Source organism: Uloborus diversus, chromosome 5, assembly GCF_026930045.1.
Source record: "Uloborus diversus isolate 005 chromosome 5, Udiv.v.3.1, whole genome shotgun sequence".
Taxonomy (NCBI): domain Eukaryota; kingdom Metazoa; phylum Arthropoda; class Arachnida; order Araneae; family Uloboridae; genus Uloborus; species Uloborus diversus.
Genome location: NC_072735.1, coordinates 155942172 through 155966235, shown reverse-complemented (window position 1 = coordinate 155966235; position 24064 = coordinate 155942172).

Sequence of the window (24064 nt, the reverse complement as noted above, 5' to 3'; positions counted from 1 at the left end):
ATTTGAAAATTTTACGACTTTAAAAGCAACAGATTTTTAGTAATTCTCTTTAGTTAGAGAAATATTTACATCGAAACATGTGGCGAACTCAATAAATAGAAATAAAATACTTCACTCTCAAAAATATTAATTAAATTTAAAAAACAAAATAATAAAAACTTGGTTGGAAAATTTTTTTTCTATTGAAAAAAAAAAAAAAAAATCGAATCTGTTTTTATTCAAAGAACTAGAGTAATTCAACTATTCCGTGACTGAAAATCATTAGCACGTTAACGAGTAATTTAACGAAAATATTATTTAAATCAAATTGAATTTACGGCTCTGAAAATTTTGAAGAATGTTATTATCGGTAATATTTTGATTGGCAAAAAAGTTAATTTTCTTTTCCACGTCAAACTAATTGATATCCTATAGTTCGTTGTTCCATTCGACGAAATTTTGGAAGAGAAAAAGTCATGAAAATATGAAAAATCATAACATAAATATGCATTTATGAGCTAGCAGCGTAATATATTGCACAGATTGTTACAACATAAGGGAACGGAAGATTAAATACGGAAGATTAAATATGCACTTAAAATTCATCATTAAAATGTTTTGCGATGCCATTCCTGAAATACATACGCATTGATACTCAAGAACAATTTGAATATCTATAACTTTAAGTACGATAAATGTTTAAATGAATTATGTAATTTCAGAATCTTGATTTGTTAAATAAGCATTTGTTATAAATTTTTTGTGAACAAGTAAAATTTCGTTAACTCTTTCCCCTCTTTTTCGTTATTTTTTTTATTTCTTTTCATTTTTTCTTTTTTTCCCCTTTTTTTTCCTTTTTTGTTTCTTTCTTTACCACTGCATATCAGCTCTCAGCTTATTAACTCTTGAACAGGTAGTTCCTACTTCGGATCCGTTATGAGCACGTGACTTACATGAATGGTCAATTTGCATCGCTAAACATACTGTTCTAGCTTTTACTGGCGCAAAAAAATATGAACAAATGGAGTCAAAAATTTGCTTATAAAATTGAAGTGAAGTTCTAGGAATAGCAAAAACATAGTTTATATGTTCCTGCATTACGAATCCGAAATGTTCACTTTGAAAAGTTGCAATTAGAATCTATAGTGGTCATCCAAAGACAGAACAGAAATGAAAGAAAATAATGAAAGCATTTATATAGGGCTATTTTATAAGCCTAAGGGAGCGTCCACAAATGACGGCACGCTTTAAGGGGGGAAGGGTGGCGTGAAATTGTGACAGTTTGTAAAAAGGGGGAGGGGAGGGTAATAAGAAGTGTGACATCACGATTTTTTAAATAAGAATATGTTTATGAAAAATTTAGTGAAGAGTGACGAGGGGTAAGGTGAAGTGTGATACTTTGTGACAAAGAGGAAGAAGGAAGGAGTGAAGAGATGCGGAGAAAATATTGACAACACTTATTGACTGTCCCTTAAGAAAACACTTACAGACTCATACAGGCAAATATAAGAGCTATATTTAAATTTAAAAAAAAATGTCTTTACGTAATATTGCCAGAGTTCCTGAAGATCTTTTTAAGTTGCGAATATGTTATCTTCAAAGTTATCAAAATCATATATAAAGTTCTTCAGAAGTTAAACTAACGTTAGGCACACAAATAAAATACATAAAAGGAGTACCTTAAAAGATAACTTTAATCACAAAGTACTGAGTAATATAAGTAATGTTGGAGTCCTCGGTGATGGACAAGTTGTTTAAGCGTGCCAGGGATACACAAAGATGTATCGTTATTTTAAGATAAACAGTAAAGATTTAAAGGCAAACCATTAAGTGCATGTGTACTGAATGTCTCAATTAATTTTAACTTTTGATATTTTGTTTTTAAAAAATGTCATCAATATTTCAATAAACTTGAAAACTAATACTTGAAATAAATTTGAAAAAAAAAATGAAATTTATAAGAAATTATGAATATTTAGTAACAAAATTTTATTAAAATATATTTGGACCAAAAAACGAGCGGCAGCTCGACTTCTTAAAAATTAATAATGCATATAATGAAATGTCCTGAGCAACGATGAATAACAAATGAAAGGAAAGTTCATGTCAATGGTTTTTAACAATTAATCTTTTATGCATCCAGAATATTTTCTTTATCACTCTCGAATAAAATGTCACCACGTTTTTGACAAACTATTTTTCAATGAAGTATTCTGCAATAATGCGTCTTTTTAAAATTTAATAAAGTTTGGTTTCAAAAATTATCTGCCATTTTCTTTGAAAATTTTACTCATCTTGTTTGATTAACGTTTTATATATTTCAATATTAAGATGTTTATTTTTATTTATTTTTTTATTTACAAATTCAACTTATACCTTTTACTATGAAAACCTGATTAATGAAAAGTAATTCGCTGGAGATACATTTCTAAATAAACGTATTTATGAAAAAAAAGAGAGAGAATGAAACAAAAACGTTTGTGAAGGAACATTCCCATATTTTTGAAAAATGTTATTCATTTTCAGAGGGAAAAAGTTTGAAAAAAATCTTTTTAAAGCCCGGTTTGTACAAGATGATTTCATGCTTTTAAACATAGTTTTTTTTTTTTTTTTAAATACATTTAGGGAATTAATTGTTTAATTGTTGTGATAAAATCGTAAATTTGAAAACAAACTTCTTTTACTGCTATGTTGTTGGAAACTTGAAAAGGTTAATTTTACACCAAACTCTAATAATCTACTTCGTTTTTATTTACTATATTTATCTTTCTAAAATGTGACGTAACGTACTACTAACATTTCTTTAATTTAAATTTTCTTTTAATACGTTAAACTTACATTAGTACTGAATTACAATTGCTTTACTATCATAGTTTAATTACATAACATTAAAAATGTGGAAAGATTAGTTTTTAACCAACCTTAAAATTTGTAACTTGTTTTCACCTACCATTCATATTTTTAAAACTATATACGTAACATAGCCACTATCAGTTTTATTTCCTATTTTCATTTAATTTTCTACACTTACACTATTACTGAATAAATACATAGCAATATTTTTAAAAAAGATAAAAAAATATTTGCATCAATAACATAACACATGTCTTGACATTTTTCTACGTTAAACTGATAGATATTGTTGTTTTAAAAACCAAAACGATTTGCAAAAATTTTCATGTACACTTAAATTAGAGAAAAGCAATAAAAAGAAAGAGAGAAAAGAAAGAGAAAAAAGAAAGAAAATGAAAGAAAGAAAAAGGAAAGAAAACGTTAAAAGATTCCTAACTCCGTTTTATTAAATTAAGATTAAATGAAGTACATTAAGAAGCAATCACGGCTTTCAACTCATTAAATAATCAAATATTTTTATCGACTATTCATTAAGTAAATTACCGTTTGAAATGTTATTTATTAAATGTGACTATTTACTATTTATGAATAATGATGCAATAGTAAATTGTTTCAGAAACAAAACACATTCCAACAAAATATTTTTCAACGAAACAAATCTTTTAAATTAGTTCAAATACATTCAAAAATACTTGAAAGCAAATATGCAACTGACAGAAGATATTATTTTCTATTCTTCAAATAGAGAAAGCTAATTTTGTTAGCTACTTGCTTTGTTATAATAATATCAAAATTAGCTGTTTTCTTTGCGAATATAGAATTCTAAAGGAGAAAAAGGATATAATTCAATAGCGAGAACAATGCGTTAAATGAAAATTAACGATAATGTTTATGACCTTTTTCTGCAAAAATATCTTTTTTTTACGAATGATAACAATGAAATTTTTAAAGGCTATTTAAAACTTCCTTATTATTAAGCTTAACAAAAAGTATAAAAATATGCTTCAGTTCGAAATAGGTAAACATTTTGTGCACGTTTATTGATAATTCGCGAAAAGATCTTGACAATCTAAAGTTGATTTAAAAGGCAGTAATAAAAGTTCTATAATAACATGGAGTTAAGTTTTACTTTTGAGTTAAAACGTTTTGTTTCATTCTTTTTCATTCAAAAAAAAAAAAAGAAATCTTTTATTTTTTACGAAAAAACGAAAAAATGCGCTAATTTCTGTTTTTTTTTTTTTTTTTTTTTAAGCAATCAAAATTTCTTAGTGATTTTATTTTATAGTTGGTTGACGTTAGCTCTTTTCATTCGTTTTGTGGATGCTAAATAGCGATTTAGCCGATCCATTGCCATTGCTTGACGAATGAAGTTCATGAAAGCAAAATTATTGAGAGATAAAATTGCATCGTTTATAAAAATAGTGTTTTTTTTTCTTTCTTTTTATCCTTGGTTTCTTTTTCAAATTATTTTTTGATATTTATTTCAGATTGAATACTCTTTGCACTCGGTTAATACTTTTGTATTTTAAAAATAATATTATTTAAGTTTAAAATTTTAGAGACATTATTATGAATTATTTTTCTCTACATTATACCTAACTCATGAATTTCTTGCATAAAAATTCAATTGAATTCTATCATAATATATTTTTATTTTCATTTTAATTTTGTTTGCTTTAAAATTAAGTTAGTTATTTCTAAACATACCATTTTTTCAACGTATCTTTTATTAAAATTGCGCACATTTTTTACTTTTTTTTTTTGATGATTGCTTCATGAATAAATATTACGTATTAGTTTAAAAATATTACGATTTAAAGGTGTTCTTTTTATTAGTATGAATAAAAAAAATCTAAAACCTAGACTTGCTACCTGACTGATGATGATAATGATTACTATTATTAATATTGTTGTTGTTACGAACTTGGATTAAGGATGATTCTTTCAAAATCTCGATTTAGTTTACAACAGTGTTTCTTCATGTTCCCAGCGTCTCAAAAAAAAAAAAAAAAAATGAAAACCTCAGCTTTCTATCGCGAGGGCTAGACCAGGGATGATTTAAGCAAAAAATAATATTTTTTAAAGATGATAAAAATGCTTTTAAATCATGACATACAAATCAGTATTTTAGTTTTAAAAACACAACAAGAACGAAATTGCAGTCTGTGGATGGCATATCGAGGCTGTCGGGATAAAAATTGGTTCAAAAGAAAGTATGCATAGTTTACTTTTCGTTATGAATTCAGTTTGCTCGTAGTTTACGGAACACACTACACACACACACACACACAAAAAAAAAAAAAAAAAAAAAGGCCTAAAATGAACTTAATGCAAAAACATTCTTGCTACGTCAGATTGATTGCAACTACGTCAGATTGATACTAATTTGATTGCAAGTTAGGTAGATTTTTATTTTCAGCTTCCTAAGTAAAAATACTGAAAAAAAAAGTTCACTATTTTGTTGTTTTGAAATGCATTTTAAAAGTTTTTTTTTTTTTTAATTTTTATCCTTGCCTACGTCAGCAAATCATTTTCGAAAATGTTTAAATTGCGCATTCTTTAATCAAAAAATCAATTTTTTAACCTCATGCTAAATCTGCATGAATGAAAGCCGTTGAATAAAATACTAATTCATTAAGTTGAATAAATAGATTATTAGTAATGTAGACAAAATGAATTAATTACATTATAATTAAAACTACTACATTAGCCGGAAAAGAAAGATAGTTTTCAGTAATGAGTATGGTGATTGTAATGAAATAAATTACTACTTTTGACTATGTTAATGAATATATATTCTATTTAATCTATCAAATTATTGTGACCTCAAAACAACTAATCAACAGAGAAAACAAAAAACCTTCACCAGCTAGTCATATGGAAATAAAAACAAAAGTAATTTGAAACATTCTTAACCGTCTTCCACCATTTTAAATTGGATTCCATAATTGCACGATTTCAAAAAGTAAAAATTCTCATTGAACGATACGGATAATATTAATTTAATGAAACTGCTCATTGTAAGATTTTAATTAATAATACGAATTATTTCATCCAACAATAAATAAGAGCTAAAAAGCGCAGGAAATTGCAGAGGGAAAAGGAAAAGAAAGAAAGCAAAAAAAATTAAACCTTATAATTCAGAAAAAAGTTTTGCTGAAGACGAACTGAAATAATTTTAAAATTTTATCACTAGGAATCTCTTGAAAATTCTAAATTTCTCTAGTTTTTCATTTTTCTTAGTTAAACCAACCTTTTTCTTTTTTTCTCTTTTTTGTTTATTTATTTATGTATATTCATTTTTATTTCGTTCGTAAGATTTATAGTCATTTGAGCAATTTTATCTGGTCCAAGTATTTTTCCATACACGATCAGAAAACTCAAATTTTTAGTTATTAGCCAGCACACATTTTTAAGTTAGTCGCCACAGGGTGGCGACAGGAACTGTGAAAAAAAGTTCCCTGACTTTTCTCTGATTTCCCTGATTAAGTTCACCAAATTTCCCTGATTTACGTTAGCAATGATAATGGTTTTCTTTCTTTGCTGTACTTGAAATCCATTGTATGTTTGTACAAAATGCAGTATTCTAAGCGTTTTAAGCTGTGTAAAGTTGTTGAATTAAAGATATATTTTAAAAAGATGCTACTTTTTTAATAAAATGGTTTTAAAAAAAACATATCAAGTCAGTTTTGGGGGGGGGGGGGGAAGCCTACAAAATAGTATATTAAATGTCTCTACAAGGAAAGATTAAAAAAAAAAACTTCCAGAAACCACTTAGCATAAGAATTTTGAGAAACTATTAAAATCACTCGAAAAAACATATGTGTATTTACGATAGAACTAAAAAGTATTTGAAATTTTTTTGAACTAAATTTTCAAACAGTATAATAATTGTTGCAAGAATAACAAGTAATAGTGAAAGAAAATTAATTGTCATATTTATGCAAAAAAGATGAAACCATTTGACATCCATTCATAGGGAGCTTTTCTCCAGTCAAGAACATAGATTTTAATGAATGAATACAGCATTTTAACAATAAAAAAATAAGGATATTTACTTAAGTATACAAGTTAACTCTATCTGAAATGATTTCAGTATGTAACGAAAAAAATCTTAGATTGCCTTTGTAACAAACAACTTTGAAATGCAAGAAAAAAAAAGAAATAAAAGAGCAATTAGTTAATTTTAAAATATATAAAAGAAGAATACAATTTGGTTATAAAATAAAAGAATCACTTAAGTCTGAAGAAAAGAAAACCTTTATAACTTGTGGTGACAACAAATAGTAAAACGGCAAAAAACAAAGTTTCTTTTATTGAAAGTTCAATTTTAGCAATTAAATTAAAAATGCGAAGAAGTAATAACTTTTAAGCTTTCATAGTATTAATTCAAAAACCAAAGATTTCTTCTTGAAATTGTGATTACAGTATGCTAATTACTTCGAGAAAAGCTAGGTAAAATAAACAACCTAACAGACACAGAAGCAATCTTAGGAAGTTCATCCTGTGGGGAATAAGTAAGATTGAATACTTGGACGTTGAGGAAAAAAGATGCACAAATATGCGGCAGTGTATAATCGCACCTCATTAATTTTACTTTTTTTTTGAACAGATAATTGGCGGAAAATGCGTAGGGAGTTAGAGTACTTAATTTTGTAAAGCAAAAAAAAAAAAAAAAAATCTTCATAAAATCAATTTTCCCTGATTTTTTGTTATTTTTTCAAAATTCCCTGATATTTCCCTGACTTTTCCCTGATTAATAAAGTTCCCTGACTTTTCCCTGATCTCCCTGATTTCCCTGATCTGTCTCCACCCTGCGCCACTATTTTATATTAAAAAAAGGACTTCTTTTTTCTATATTCAAAACCATCAGGCAATCTTAAAGCACTAAAATAAATGATTAATGTGAAGAAAGTTGTAGCAAAATGAAACCTGTTGCTACATTGCATCTGTATGCATATTTATATATGTAGAATGGAAAAAAAATAATAAAAGTAATAAAGAATTACGAGGAGTTAAATATTAATTTTCTTAAATTAGAAAGACATTTATTATTATAACAATATTTTACAAACATAATTTTGTTTTGGCAAAACAAAAAGACATACAATTTCCAAATTTTAATTATTATTGCTAAACAATCAAGACTTCTTATTGATTTCACTTTGTCGTTGTGGTTGGAGTTAGTTCTTAACATTCATTTGCGTTCAACTTAAAAATAATGTTTTTTAACCAAAACGTTTGAACAGATGTATAAAAAACAAACAAACAAAGTAACTAAAAAAATGTCTCTCAAATGCAAATTTGAAGTTTTAAGGGCAAATTAATCCGCTCTATACAAAAGCAATAGGACTTTCAAACAGTACTTTAAAAATTTGGATGAAAGGATGCAAACATAAACAGACTGATTTTAATATACCAGCTCTACTTATAAAGAGCTCCACTTATTTTTGCGAAATTTGATTCATTTAATTTTTTTAATCTGATTTTAGTCGAAAACATCTAATTTAAATTTCAAAAAATCAATTTTTTTCGTTTTGCTCGCGTTTTATATTCATCTTGTATAACGCTATTCAATTTTTTATTTTCCTCTATTTTTCTGTACTTTTTGTGTATTACTATGCAATCTAAATTAAGTTTGGTTTATAGCGTATGTATTTGCATGAAAATTGGTACTGAATCACATACTATGAAGGTTTTTGGTTAAGTAATACTTGAAATATCAGAAAAATCTTTTCTATATTTTTTTTAAAATAAGAATTTTAAGTTTATTATATTCATATAAATGCAAGTTGATTGAAAACTGAAAATCCTAAGTCTCCGAAAGCATTTTTTTAAAGAAATTTTTATTTTTAAAAAAAGGGGATTTTTTACACGTTTGAAAGCATGGCACATAAATAATTTAAGTTAGTCAAGCCATTACGGCAAATTCACTAGAAGGCTGAGATATTATTAAAAATGCCTATTTTTTTATGATTGCTGATTGCATTATGATGTAACTGTTGAAAAAAGAATATATTCAACTTTCATAGAAGAAAAAACTATTTAAAAAAGTTAAAAACATGTGAAGCTTGAAAAATTCATTCATACTAGAATTTGGGTGTGGCTTACAGACATTAAGGAAACCACTCAAAACTTGGGATGGAAAAACTGCGGTCTAACTTTAAAGCCAACCCATTTTAAGCTTGGCGTTTCTTGTAATTCTAATAATAATAATAATTCTAATAGTAATAATAGTAATATTATCAAAAATGCTGTTTCTAAAAAAATCACAAGCTTTTATTCGTTATAAACCGATCAGTTAAATTTATGTTTTAATAATTTGTCATCAGTCTATTATTATTTACTCAAGTAATAAAACCCTTTCATTCCGCGCAAAACCAAATTTGTTGAAAAAATATTACACATAAAAAAAGTCACGAAATCATGAAAAAGAGCGTGAAAATAATCTTGAGAAATAATTCTAATAATAATAATTTTATTATCATTAAAAATGATGTTTGAAAAAAAATCACGAGCTCTAATTTGTTATAAACCGATCAGTTAAATTTATACTTTAATAATATTTCATCGATCCTTAATTTACTCAAAAGAAAAAAATCTTTTCTTTCCACATTGTATATTAAATAAATTGAAATAATATTACACATAAAAAAAAGTCACGAAACCATGAAAAAGAGCGTGAAAATAATCCTGAGGAATAATTCTTCACTACCAAATGACGATTCCTACTTCCTCGTACGAAATCGTAATCGAGTCCGGTGTTTTAAAAAACGACTCGCGCACGCCGAACGCATTCAAGGAGAGTTATTAATTGCTCATCTTTCAACAGCGGCAGCAGCATCGGAAATGTAACGAAAGCCATTACTCAAAAGCGGCGAGGGCAATTAAAGGTAGATTTATGACAAACAGTAGGCTTTGGGAATCTTCTTACTTCCAGTGGCACGTGCTTTTCGGTTCTTTACGTTGCCGGTTTCAAGATTTTTTTTTCTCTAAAAATCAAAATGGGTGCCGAACTTATAGCGATTTTTTCTTTTCATTTCTTTTTTCTTTTCATTCTACCCTATTTTCTTCTTCTTCTTTTTCCTTTTTTTTTTTTTTTTGAACTCCCGAAAAATTTTACGTATTTAATTTCTGTGAACTCGCGATAGAAGCTATGTAGTTGACATAAATATTTTAAGATACAGTGGCTCCCAAAAGTGTTCGTACACCTTCGACTTCCAATGAAATAGGCCATTATCCATTGGTTAGAACTAATATTTTGGAATAGGTATTTTATTATAAGATCTATGATCTATTCTTAACAAAACTACATGAAAATTTTTAATAAAACATTAAAACATACTTTTTAAAAAATCAAAAACCAAATATTGCCGAAAATTTTATCTCACAAAAGTCTTCGTACACTTTGAAAAAATGTCAAAAAATTAATAAATTATCTAAATTTTTACAAAGTTGTTATTTAGTAGAATATCATGCAGTATCAACAACAGCTTTTAAATGTATGGGAACAGATTTCATTGGTTTTTCTTTCTTTTTTTGTGCAATTTCTGAGTAAGTGTTCAGCCGCACTTCGAGTCTTACTGTTTCTAGTTCGGTTTTCTTTTCAATGGTGTATTTTCGCAATCCAGCTACCAGATATTTCCAAATATGTTCCATTAACTTTAAATCTGGCGATCGAAAAGATATTTCTAAGCTTAAGGAAAATTTTTGAGGCACCAAACGTAAACGCGTGCTTCTTGTCGTTATCCTGATAAAAAACAAAGTTGTTTCCGATTACCAAATTTTGGGCTAATAGTTTAAAATTGTTTTTTAAAATATTTAATTAAACAGAATGATTCATTATTTCATCAAAAAATTCCCAATTTTCAAGTTCTGATGCTGTAATGCACCCTCACACTAGAACACCTTCACCGTCCTGATTAACTGATCCAACTAAGTTCGTAAGACTAAATTCCTCATTTTTTCTTCTATTTACAATTATGCAACAATTTAACCCAAAGTGTTGAATTTATTTTCATCTATATGTAAGACGATGTTCCAAAATGTTTTGAGCTTATTTATCATTGATATTACGACGGAAAGCGTAAGCTTACTGTTTTTCGCACGAACATGAAAATTTCTGCGGGAAGAGGTCTCATTTAATCGAGCTAATCAGAGAACTTGGCGAACAATTTTAGGTGAAAATTAAACGTAAAATGTTTCATTCAATTTTGCAGAAACTTTTTCAGCACTCAAATGTGTATTTTTCATAATTTTTTTAACTGTAAACCTCCGATCACGCATTGTTAACTTTGCCAGTTGACCTTTTCTTACCTTGTTTTCGATCCGATTCCTTTCTTTAAAGCATTTTATCAAGCACTTTATTATAGAATGGAATAAATTAACTAATTTAGAGACATTTCAAACCAATTTACCACTACTGTGGGGAAAAAATTCAACTTTCGAATGGTGTTTGTGGTTCTTTTCGAATACCAGCCATTTTAAAGTAATAAGCACAATTTTAAGGAATAAATACACAAAAAGTTAAAGCCAAATGACCTTTAAGGGTCAACACAATGCAAAATAATAAAAAAAAAAACGACATGTGATAACTTTAATCATGAATTTATTCGAAAATATTTCAGTGTACGATGACTTCTGTGGCGTATTTTTTCTCTTTCTCTTCGTTTTTTGACAAATTTCAAAAATAAAATCTGGTAATATTTTGAAAAAAACTACTGAGATTTATTCAGAATGGCATAGGAATGGTGTGAAAAAAATTGGACTTCATATTCGAATTCAGTTTTACGTTATTTTGGTTTTACTACAAAATTTCAAGATGTACGAACACTTTTGGGAGCCACTGTAAATATTGTGTCTCACAAGAAGCAGGTAGTCACGGTCCGCACAATGTTAAATTTCAGGAAAACCACACAAAACTTGAGGCGGAAAAACTGAGGCCTTATTTCATCCCTCCCTTTTCGTCTTCTTTAAGTTTCGCATTATTGAAAAAAATATGATAATATTAAAGTTGATGATTATAAACAATTAAAAATGATAATAACAATAATAATTATAATACAGTAACCCCTAGTTATATCGCGTCTCGTTACATCGCTCATTCTGCTAAATCGCTCTTCTTCTTTTTCTTCATAGAAATTATGTTTAAAAAAATGTTGCTTCACTCTTGACATCGCAGAGCATCAAATGTAATATTTCACATAAAAAGTGCTTTTCCCCCTTCTTTTCTGAATCGATGGAAAAAAAAAGTATGTTTTCCATGCTTCAAATTCAGTGCAATTCAAACTCAGATTTTTCATTGGTATCCCACCATAAAACATCAGAAATATGTTTTATATTTCTTTTTTTAATTTTAAAACAACAGTTTTGGTAAGCTTATTTGTTTTGTTTTCATCAAGAAAATCTCGCGCGGATATTTCGTGTTTTTTTTTTGTTGTCACCCAACAAGCGCGATATAACGAGGAGTCACTGCAATAATTATAATATTCCTTATAGTTGATTGATTAAAACAACAACATTAAAACCCATAAAGTAACAACAATAGTAAGTAATATAGAACTTATTAAAAGTAGTAGTTGTCTTAGTGGTAGTAATACAACAACCGCAAAAAAGTTGTTGTTATTATTGTTACTGTTATTTAAATTTAATTATATATCACCTCGTTTGACTTTGCTTAGCTCAAAGATTCACCTTCGTAAGGATTCGCAGCGAGAGAAATTAAGAAAAAAGTTGCATGCAGATGATTTTACCGGTCTTTCCTCTATGTTTCACAAATTAAAAATATTTGTTTCAAAACAAAAAACAAAGTAAAAAACAATACATTTTTGTCAAAACATTAGAGTAATTCCGTCAGTTAATTATTGCTTCTATAGGCATTCAGTTTCCAAAATTTAAATCAAGTTGCGTTAACATTAGTGGCTAAGCGGAGAGTTTAAGAGCAAAAAATGAGAAATGTTTATTAAATGTAAAATTTGAAAAGATACCAATTAGTAGCTGAATACAAATTACCCAATAAATGTTAATGTGTTGGAGTTAGTTTGCACGATATGGAACTTATTTCAATCATTTTAGAAAACACTTTTTAAAGTAATACTATCACGACAGTATTTATTTGAAAATTATTTTAAAATGCAAAAACTAAATAAGTAGATGAATAAATAAATAAAATAATTACATTATAAAACAAATAAATTTATACATAAACATATCAAACCTTATTAAAATTAAGATAAATAATTAACTGTTTTGAAATAAAAAAATATTTTCAATTATTTTGAAATTCAGAGTAAATAAATAAATTTTCTAAAATTTGGAAAATTTCTCAAAAATTTCTAAAATGAAAAAAAAAGAAAAAACACACACAAACACCCAGAAATATCCTAAAAATTTAAAAATAAAATTTTACTAGCTTAGAACATGCATTTTTTCCCCCATCTTAACAATGTATTTTTAAATTAGTGACAGCCTAGTGACTTGACAACACAGCAAAAAAGAAAGAAGCACTAGATCACAAATTAATTTTAGATTACTTCAATTTCAGTGTGAATTTTTTTTTAAATTGGAATAATATCTTTTAATTAATGCCGGTTAATTAAATTCCAGTACATTTTATCTCGATATACAAAAATTCTGCTCAAAACGCATTAAAACCATACTAACACTTTTTACATTCAATTTTCTTCAGCAAAGTCTATTTTTTACCTTATCAAAGACTATTTTCTATTCACTTGACGTACCACGGAACACCATTTCAGAATAGAATAAAAATTCGATCATTCAATGCCTCTTAAAGTATTTTAATTTCAGCATAAGAATAACTTCAAATTGAATGTGTTTTAATATTTCCTTATACCGTGTAGTTTAATTTAATTCAATCATATTCTATCCTGTTGCAAAGAAAAATCAATCGAACTCCGATTAGAAGAGCTGTTGAGATCAATAAAAAGAGAGTTATAAAATGAAGTCTTCAAACAAGCAACAAAACATTTTACGTGGTGTTTTATTATTTCTTCGGAACTTTTTATTTTTTTTACTTTACATTCTCCGAAAGTTTATTCCATTTATTTTACTTCGTGTAGAAATATTTCTTTTTCGAATGGCGTTTTTAAATAAAATTATGTGGTATGAATAAATGGCTTTTATTTATAAGGGGAAAAAAACATACGTTTTGTTTCATTTAAGAAAAACTCTTATTAAAAATGCCATGGATTAATTACAAACCCAAGATTTCTTTTAATTGCTAATGTTCTTCAATAGAAAAATACTTTGAAAAACCATTTTAAAAAGCGCTGGCGCAAGTGATTATTTTTAAGAATTAGAACTTTTTGACTGCAAAATGTTTTTTTTAACTAAATTGCTGTATAATTAAGTGGGTAATAATCTGTAATTGTATTTACGGAGGTTAATATAATTTTTCAATATTATTGACATTAAACAAACAATTAAAATTACAGTAGAGAAAGAAATGATTTATACTTTTGAAAATTGTGAGCTTTATTTTAAGTTTTAATAGCATAAATAAATAAATTTCAAACTGTACAAAATTGCGTTTATTCAAAAAATAAAAAGGTCTCTCTCTCTCTGGCACAACCACAATTTTTTAAAATTTCTTGCATTTTTACACTAAAATAAATTTTTGTTACCATGTGTATTTGCTCAAATGCACAATCGAGGGACCATAACAAAAATAAACACATGAACATCCAATTTAAAGTCTCGATAAATGTGTACCTGTTGAAATTATAAAATTATTCAAACAATTGATTGGGAGAGAAAAATTATGGTTTTAAATACATTCAAAAGAATTATAATTGTGTTTTGGCAACAGTAATTTGAGTATTAAATTAAGCAAATAATTATGGAATTAACTTTGAAAGCTTTTACTTTCTTCTTCGAAGTGACAGGATAATTGATTTTTAATGAACATTTTCTTTGGCAACATTCTACCGTTAGCAAAACGGCTTAAAGTGCTGATGAAATTTTATTTGTTTAGTGCTTTATGTGGGGAAGATATATTTATATCTGCAATGATAAGAAAAGCATTTCAACATAATGACATTATATTTTACTGTTTTTTCGCTACTAAACATGCAAGATAAAGCAAATTTGCAATGAACAAATTTTTAGAATTTGGTTATAAACTGATGTCTCAAAAGTCGTTACATTATTTTTAAGGATAAAGAATAAAACTACATGTACATATAGGTTTAAATGGAATACCTTCACTAAACTTAGATCTAAGAACGCAACAAAATAGAAAATAAGCAGATGGGTTAAATTTTTTTTTTTAATTTTAAGCGTTTCTTATTCAAATGAATTGTAACAATAAGCTACGTAATTGCGCAATGCTAATAACGTAATGCTTATAATCTTTTTTTAAAATTCTTACTTTACCAATGGTTTAGATATGTAAGTCAGAATTCTATTTTAATTTGTTATTACTACTGTCTACAGAGGGTAGCCAAATTATTATATTTAAACTTTTCTGTATTTTTATTGCTTTTTTATTATTGTTACATAGTTTTATTATTTGAACATATTTTAAAATTTATTTGGTTATTAGTATAATAATTTGGCTACCCTCTGTATTTGATGTCGGCAAGAAAATCTTTTTTTTTTTTAACTTGTCATTATGCAAAACACACGTAATAACTGGAAAAAAAATCATTTAAATTGTTTATTCAGGTGAAAAATCATACTTCTATTTTTTTTTATTTATTTGAAGAAATAGTACAATCTCAGAAAAGTACAAAAATCGAGTAAATTAAATAAAAAAACGACGAGAAAAGTTATAATTTTAAATGCAAGTAGTAATAAAATAACTTACAACATACTTCTGCATTGTTTAATATTTTTTATATGCTTGTGTCTTCTTCAATGTGTTAGTGTTATACATATTATATAAATTGTTCCCTTTATCTCTAATTCAACATTTACCTCCTTGTATACCCAACTAATATTGACAAGAATATTTTGTTTCTTATTTCTTATAATATCAAAAGCACGAAATAATTTAGAAACAAAGTATTTAAATTTTCTGTTAGAATTAAAACCACATTTGCAGCTAAACAATAACATAGACGTAGAAAAACGGTTTAAAACGTAGACAAATTTAAAAGGAAAAGGGAAAATTGTTTTAAATGTTTTAAAAAGTTAAAACAGCAATAAACATTCAAAAAAGTTTTTCTTTGAATTGTATCAAGTAATCACAAAAAGTACATTAAACTTGAAATTTGTGCTTGTATTCGCACATTATTAAAATTACTCGTAATATTTTATTCGTAATAAATTCGAGCTCGTACCCTGCACGTCCGAATTTTCCGGCGTATTCGAGAGAGAACATTTCGTCTTAGAGGAAACATTGACTGTGACTGAAGCTCATACTTTTTTGGCATAGAAAAATCGGTTACTTGTCACCCTCAAACATGTGTACTTATTTTTATTACTTTTTAAAAACAATTTGTACATTTCAAAACTGTTCTCTATTATTTAACGGAATAAGTTAGAAATATAAACAAATTTAGGTTACACACAATTTGTAGAATAAAAGAAGCATTTTTTTTCGCTTTTATTGCAATTTAATCAGCACTATCAATGACGCAACAAGAGGGATGGGGGTTAACCTCAAAAAACCATTGGTTTGAAGACATTTTTCTAATCCTAGTATGATAGTACAATGTACACTGCGGGAGATAAGGAGAATTTTTTTTTTTTTGTCATGACCAATTCCTCCCTCTTCCCCTTCACGAGGGAATTTTTTGGCAGCACAACGGAAGCAATACAACTTCATTTAATTCGACGAAAACAAGAAATTTTGAGTTTTTCTTTTAAAACAGAAAGAAAGGGGAATAAAAATTTGAAGACTGCTTCAAACACAATACGTTTCTGCTACTTAATATTAAATCCAAATTCTTTCTGCTTATCTGACCAACTGAATATTAATACTAAGTAACTACATGTTTTTTTTTTTTTTTGGCAAATTTTTTTTGTGTAACTACAAAATACAGCATTTTCACAGCAGTCAGCTTCCAAAGTTGGATTTCGTTTCATGGGGATGCACAATACGAATATGGCTATGCAAATGCTGCGTTGGAATCACATGGAGACTGATTGTATTACGCAATGTCAATGGTGGCGCTCTGGGGAATCGAATTATTCGACCAGGCTCAATAATTAATTTTTCTGTTGTAATAAATGATTCAATTAACTAAAACAGACGTTAGTAAATATTTCCGATCACTTAATTAGTTTTGATTCCTGATCGCTGTGTCGCCAAATGTGGAGTCCGGGACTCATTTTCGCCAAAAACGTCGAACACACGTTCCGTCCGAAGATCGACAAGCGAAGGAAAGGATCGCGCATGTGTCAGCACCGTATCGGGTTAGATGGCGCTGGCGCCCTCCTCTTTCCCGAACTGAAGTGAAAGGGAGGCAGGTCTGGCAACGGAGAGAGAGGAGTCGGGAGGAGTAGTTCGTTATAAAGCCCAGCTGACCAAAAATAACCTGGCGCTATGCCCTGTTCTTCGCTCCCCCTCGTCAGGCCAACTATTGATCAGTGTGTGTGCGTGCATGTGTGCCTGAATGTGTGTATGTATGTGTGTGCTGAGTAAAGAGCCCCGCCAGGAAATAAGCTCCACTGAAGCCTTTCACTTTTGTCCCTCCAGGCTGTCACGCGGCATAGCAGTTGAACCTCCCCCCCCACTGGGCTAGAACTTTCTGCCCCCCTCCGTTCTCTCGTTCGAAACCTTCGAGTGGGCGTACAAGGGCCTGGGGGGGGGGGATTTGCGAGAGAGGCTCTGTCGCTTCCTTCCATCCACCTTATTCACACATCCATCCACACACACACATAAGAGCGAGGATTTTCTATGGTGGCGCCGTCTAGCGGTAACCATAGGAACGCCTGGTAATGTAATGTAACGTAATGTAATGTTGTCGAGTGTTAATTTGAGTGAATGGAAAAGTATCGCACCGGGGGTGCCTCGACGTTGCAGCGAAACCCAGCTTTTATCCGCACAAATGCAATTAAAAGTTGCCGAGAGTTGTAATTCGAACGCTTCGGAACGCGCGGACGAACAATGTAACATTTCCAGGAATTTAAAAATCGGTGGCAACGGCCGAGTCGAAAGGAAAAGCAAAAATACGATCCGTGGAAGAGAACAAGTGCAACGAGCGCCTAAAGAAATTACGACTTCCTCCCATTCTACTGAAAGTAGAAAGTTCTCTGATTCTTCCTCTGTACCCCACATCTCGTTATCTACCCACACCTTGTTAATGATGGAGCGAATACTTGAAGAGTTGCGATGCAGAATAAAGATTCTTTACCTTTCCTGGAAGCGCGGAGTTTGGGAATAATTTACTTATTTAACAGTCTGATGGACCTGCTGAGTTTGTCCTGCTTCTCAAACCGACTTTCCATTTTTAAGTCGCAATTAAGTCGACATAATCACAGGAAACGCAAAGCAAACTTTATATATATATGTATATATATATATATATATATATATATATATATATATATATATATATATATATATATATATATATATATATATATATTATATATATATATATAGCGATATAGCGTATGGTATGTATTCTACTACTTATCCTAAACGATCCCTGATAGTTAACAATTGTGTAGTTTAAAAATACAGGCGAATGGTAAGTTATATTTTCATATCATGTTTGTTTATCTTTTGAGCGTTACCAAACAAATTACGCGTGAATTGTAAGCAAACAAAAATAATCTAAATGTATTTAAATTCTTTTATAAAGATAAAGCAAATAGAGACATACATATAAAAATCTTTTTTATTTGGATATTGTAAAAGTTTATGATTTTTTAAACACCTTGGCATTTGAAACATAAATAAGAAACTGAATGTGTATAACTTTTCTATTCAGTGAGTTTGATTAATAAATTATTCTTAAGATAACAGTTTAAAAACAATATTTAACAATTTTCTAAAAACTGCAGAAGAGAAACATTGTTTTAAGGACAAAAAAAGAGCTTTTTTAAAAATAAAAATGTATATATTCAGTCAAGACAGTTGCATTGCAATCCAAGTCATTATTAAAATTATTAAAGATACATATATAGACGAGGTTATGCACTAGAAATTGTTTTTCACAATTTATTTCAACTTTTACGTTCAACTTGAGGAAGACTTTCACGACTGCAATTTTAATTTGTTCATTTTCTTTGAAAAGCAAAATTTGTATGCATTCAGTGTTTCTTGCGATCATCAAATTGCTCCCATCTGATAGTTTTAACTTACCTTTTCTGCACAAATAACTGAACTGAATATTAAATAAACAGCGACGATATTTTTGAACTTAGTTATTTCAGGAAAGGAAATAACAAAATTAAAAGATTGCAGACAATAGCTCATAGCTATACAGCTCCATTATATGATAAAATAAAATGCTAACTAAAATAATTCATTAATTAATATAGTTAATTCTTTAGAATGTGTTAAAACGGCTCAGATAAAAAGAGGAGATAAAAATTAAATAAGAAAAATAAAATAGTAATATTAGTGCTTGAAAACACATAACAGATGCTTTAAGAAAAACATTCATGACTCAAACACAGATAATAGTTTCCTATCTTAGTTTATTTAATTGGAGACCAAATACTTTTAGTAAGCACTCGTAAAATATATATCACGCAAACTTCTAGTAATATCACGCAAACCTCTAATAAAGTAGAAAAAACATTAATGGCAGAACAAAGAATAATTCCTGGTTTCCTGGTTTTGGTTAAAACCAGGGATGAAACGAAGAAACTGAGTATCGAAGTCACGCGGTCCATTGGTTTCCATCCAAGTCGGAGAATATGCAATTAATACCCAACGCATCTTACACGCTTTTTTTTTTTTTTTTTGTCTGTAACCGATATAAGGTTTTAAGTCCGGAATAGGATCAACAAAATAAGAATAAGCACAAGATGAAACAAAAACGATACTTTTTCTTTAGTCAAACAGGGTTGTACCAAAAAAAAAGTAGTATATCTACAATAGATAAATAAAAACAATTTTAAAATAGGAGTAATTCATAAAATGCGAGTAAATGTAAAAATAATTATAAATCGAGTACACTTTGATTCACCTTTTCCTACTCGAATATTTTCTAAAAGTGTTTTTCTTTTCTTTTTTTTTTTTTTTTTAAGTTCCTTTTGTAAATTTTTATTGTTTTGGAAAAAATATTGGCACAAATCCTTTTCATGCAGAAAAATACAAAATTCTTTGAATTATTCTTGTTCTGTCGTAGGTATGTGTGCAATCATTAAATTTCTACAGCAACTGAAAGATCTTTTTGTAGCAGCTAATATTTTTTTGAAGAAGGAACAAAAAAAAAAAAAAAAAATAATAATAATAATAAAAATAAATAAATAAAAAAAGAAAAATGCAAACAAAAAAAATTAATTAATTAATTAATAAGAAGAAATATAATCGAAGAGGCAAAAGAACGGAAAAGAAAAAAGTAATACATTTTTAAATAATAATAATAAAATCATAAAATTTAGTAAACAATCTATAAAATTGATAGATTTGTGTGGAATTTTACGGTTTAATGTCAGAAAAAAAAGAAAAATCATTAAAATAATTTATACATCCAAACTTATTTGCACGCTGATGAGCAATAGATTGCTGACAAATATTGTATTTATTATCATTGCGTAAAATAATTGAAAAAGAAAAGATATAGTTTTTTTCAAAACAATATTTCGATCAAGAATTTTGTAAACAACCCAACTAAATGCATTACATTTAGCAAGTTTCTTTAACAAAATAATTGAAGAATTGTTATAATAATGTAACATAATAAATACGTAAATAAATGAATTGTGATGCACTATTCTTTTCCAAAATACATTTTCTTCATAAACGCAAAAGACGAATTGAAAATATGTTTCTAATAAAAAGGCAGCTGAGTGTCTTTTATCTTATAAATAAGCAGTTTTTTCTTTTTATAACCCACAAAAAAGAAAAAAAAAAAGGAAAGCAAAAGTCGAGGAAGTTAAATTTTTATCTCTGTTTCATCTTCAAGGTCAGAAATTTGTAGCGAGACAGTTTGTAAAAATAAAATCGCTTCTCTTTTTCTCCTTACACGTTATTCTCTCTCCATCCCCTCTCCCTCTCTCTCTCTCTCTGCTACGCGCGCAGTCATCAATCAAAGATTCTGTCAAAGCTCTGAATTCTACAGTTTAAAGATGAACGTTTGTGGAAAGAAACCGCCTTTATCATTTGCGGGGGTGATGTTTTGAAATGTCTTTACTGGAGTTGAGTTTCTGCAGAAAAGGGTCTGTGTCTTACCTGGTGATTAGAATGTGAAGTCACTGAAATTTTGCTGTGAATATATGATAGTGATAATATCTTTAATTTGAATTGAGAATTATTTGTTGTAGACATATTATCAGGAACGTTTTTAGCAATCAAAATTGCTCTTTGTGTTTATTTTTGACGTCCTTCCTTTTTCATAATAAAGTGACACAATTTTTGTAGCAGCCTCGTCGTTCATTGTGAAAAATATCGTCTGAGCATTTGAAGTTTTGTTTTTTACATTTTAATGTAAATAAAATTGAGGCAGTGAGAAGCAAAGGGATGTAAGTGGACATTTTCAAGTTTTAAGTAAAACGAGCATAAAGATTACGTCCTAGGTAGACTTTCACTGATTTTTTTTCTAAATCATGCTATATACAACAGCACCTACCAGGGCTACTAGTACTATCTCTTGCCCCAAGACAGAGGAGGGGTTCACCTACCATTTGCACTGGTTATCTCCAAACTTTTAATTTTGCCACTTACATCCCTTTGCTTCTCACTACCTCAATTATTCTACTGCTGCAATTTTTATTTATTTAATCATCATCTTCTTCTCTCCTGGAAACTAAATATTTTCTTGGTTTATCGATTTTCTTTCAAATATTATATGTGGGCCTTTTTTAAAGTTTGCAATCGATTGCAAAAGGCTTAATATTACATTCCTTAATTTTGTTATTGTAATTATTACTTATTTTATTTATTTATTTTAAATTCGTTTTTGGGACGATTAATGGTTCTGCATCTTACTGATTCCTTTTATTTTCTTTTTTCGAGCTTTATTTACGGGCATTTTGTAGAAATATACAGACGATCAAAAAAATCGTTATTTTGTACTACTGATTAATTATGTTTTTCTTTCTTTGAATGCATAATTTACTTTTTTAAAATGTATTTTTCGTTTACTATTCAATTGAGCACATTTCTTACTGCATAGGTGCTTCATATTTTGAGTATTGCTTTATGCGTCATGTTATACCTTTACAAATATTTCGGTTTATTAGTGTTCTTTTCGTATTTTGGTGTGAGTGTGAGTAAAAATCTTAAAATATAGTCAGAAATTCATGCATATTTATAACTCTTACCAACACACAGCAGTCAACCATAGAGAACAGAAATTCAAAAAATGAAATAAGTACGCTTCAAAAATATGCATAGGAATAATATTTCGAAACTGCAATCCTCGACTACGAAAACTTTAAGTCGTAAAAAGCAAGTTCATGGCCTTTTCTTCTTTTTCGTGACAATCACACAAATTAGTATTTGTTTTTCTTCTTTTTTTTTACTTACAACAAATAATAGATAATAGTAAAAAACGTACAAAAGATCGTATGAGAGTTGTAAAAAGCTAAATAAATGTGCGCAATAACAATTAAGAACAATTACTTTGCCAAAATCGTGTCTTCAATTGAATGGATGTAAATCATAAATACCATGTTTTGGCAGAAACAACTGATTATGATATTTCAGATTTTGATAAAGCTTTTAGTAAGAGGGCTGATTGTTTTTAAAAAGTTCAAATCAAAGTAATACGATAAAACAGATCGGTGTATTAAATATAGATTTTTTTTCTTTCATTATTTCCTTCCCATGGCAGTAGTTTTTCTTCTAAGCAAACAACAAATGTTTGAAATTTAATTTGCATCATATATAATGAAAAAGCAAACAACCAGCTGATTTTATTTCACACGTTGGATATCTAAAGATTTCAGGAAAACATACAATTTATTAAAAATGAGTTAGCACAAATGAATTTTCGCACCCAACTCCAGCAAGTATTTTTCATACAAAAACAGAATGCAATTCCAATTAGTAAATTGAAATTTAATTTAAGAAAATATTAGCCAAATAACTAAATTTTTTAAAGTAAACAATCTGGATTTTATTTTTAAAAATCTCTCATAACATAAAGAAACATGTGTAAAGAAATAGTTGTTTTTCTTTCGGGGCATATGCTGAACGAAAATTCTCCTCCCTAATATTTAAAGAAACATTTTACATATTACTTTTTTTTCTCGTTTTGTCACATATAGGATATGGCGTATCAATATCGTACGCTGTACAGGCGCGAAGATTTCGTTTACAGCGAATTAAAATTTAAAAACAACGCTCTCAAGAACACTATTAAGATATCTGCAAATTTTTATATATATATGGATTGGTAGTGTATGAATCCGCTTTTTAAGTAAATTACGAATTTCATGCACAATTCGTAAGAAAACTGATATAAATTGTGATACTATTTCTTTTCCAACTGAACAAAATCTTCCTTTTTCCCGTAGGAAAAGTGTGGGATTCCTGCATATAGAAGTTTATCATTTATTGACTACATTGTAAATCATGCATCAGTAGTGCATGGGGCTGCATTCTAAGATATCACCTTGTCAGCAATCATTATATGCAGTGATTTTTAAGGAGGAGTAGTTCTAACTTAGATAATAATATATTTTAATATTCATGTGTTTAAATTCTTTGAGTAATGGTAACCTTCATGAAAGATATTTTTTTTCCTTTATCATAACGTTCACTTCAAATTTAATAAACTTAACAGAAAACCAATTCTAAGTCTTGAAATGGTAACTATATGCACACTCAAGGTGGCCACTTCGAGAAATAAATGTGCAAATTAATGTAGTAGGGAAATTTTCGGTTTTATTATATTATTTTCTCAACATTGCTCATTGTTCTGCTAACATTTTTCTCCTGGGCCACGGCAGTGCAGAATCGAAAAACAGCTTTTGCATATTTGTCATTCAAACGAAATGTCAAACGAATTTTGAAGAAGAATGCTCCCATTGTTCCCAGATCTTCACTGTAAAAAAATTCCGAAACGTTACTGAGTATTTCCATGTCACGTTTCGCGATTTCAATGTGGTTTTTATCCACTCCCTGGAAATATCAAGTATC